Genomic DNA, 1,544 nt, shown 5'->3' with positions numbered 1-1,544 from the left:
AGTTTGTGGAGGATTCTGAGTCTACAATTTTGAAGCCACGCTATCATTCTGTTGGCAATGAGAGAGGACACAGCTGGACTCAGAAATGAGAGGACTCAAGTGACACATTAAAGATAGAGTATGTGCATTCTAGCAGTTTGGATGCATTTCAGAAACAATTGTTTAGTTCCTCTTTGAAGGAGAAGTAGTGATTTAGAGAATGAGGGCTCATTTTCTGCCTAATTTCAACAGCACAGACCCACCTTATCACAGCAAAAGAGTTTTTAAAATGGTACTGTTAGGTTTGCCCTTCTAATGTTCTTGTGTTCTCTTCTCCTGTTCCACCTTCTGTCCAGATATTTCAGAGTAAGTAACATGCCCAGTGTTTCTAGATTATATACACTTCAGCTTCCTGAGATTCTGTTTAAAAAATAACAAAAACATTTTTGGAAAGATCGTTTCCAGGGGCCATCCCAGTAGGGGTCTTCGTTCTTGTAGGTTCTCTTTGAGACAGCAGAAGGGGAAAGAGATTCACAAACCTTCTATCTTATGAGATATTTAGTGTTGTTGTATAATAATTAAAAGTTTACTTATATAAGTCTAAGTTACTTTGCTACTGTAGCTGACCTTCCTTCTTTGTTCCTCTGAGGCCAGAAACTGCAGTCTAAGGCATTTTGTACCTCACCCTAAAACACCAGGAGACTAAGTGAAGGATTAATTGCTAGAGCCTTTTCCCTTTTGTCCACATGCCTCTTGTTTGTCAGGCTAGGATGAAGTTTGGAGTAATGAACTTCTATTGAACCAGGAGAAAAGAAAAATGCCCATTCACAGAAGGAAAAACATTTACATAAGCAAATATGGATAAACTCACATAAATTCATATACAGAGTCACATATGGGCCTTTATACAGTTCCCTTCAAACCATTTGGGCACATCTTTCATACATTCTCACATTTACACACACACACACACACACACACACACACACACACACATTTACATATGCATTTGGAGAAAAGACTAAGCACCAAAGCATAAAGAACTCACTCATTTTTGGTGAAAAAAATGAGCTTTGAATTTACTGGACAGAGAAAGAAAACGCTTCTACCTCTTTAATGGTAAATGAATTAAACCCATTTGTTAAAAGAATGTTTTGTTCCTTTAATAAGACTAAGCCTGTCTTGCATTCAGAAAAGTCCCATTGTAAGGAGAAGCCTGCCTGGTCCCTCTGCTCTCTTTGCAGCTTCTGCTTTGTGTTCTTTCCCTCTGCATGCTGCATAAAGCTCTCTTAGCTTTTTTTGTTTCCTATGGTTTAGAAGTTATTCTACTCTGCATTACCCTTCTAATCTTGCTTTCTCATCATACACTGATGTCAAAATAATGCTCTTACTATCAATGCCTTTTCACTGAATGCTGTGCCTTTACTTCTAAGTTTTTTTTTTTTTTTAGAGAAAACTTTTTATTGGAAATCTCTTGAATATATTTCCAAGTGTAGCTCTCATTTCCCAACAAAACACTGGAGGGGCCTCATAGCCACCTGGTCCCAGCCTGAGCTTGGCTGCAG

Source organism: Mastomys coucha, unplaced genomic scaffold (genome assembly GCF_008632895.1).
Source record: "Mastomys coucha isolate ucsf_1 unplaced genomic scaffold, UCSF_Mcou_1 pScaffold18, whole genome shotgun sequence".
Lineage (NCBI taxonomy): Eukaryota > Metazoa > Chordata > Mammalia > Rodentia > Muridae > Mastomys > Mastomys coucha.
The sequence above is the reverse complement of the archived record's forward strand: the minus strand, read 5'-3'. Positions refer to the sequence as shown.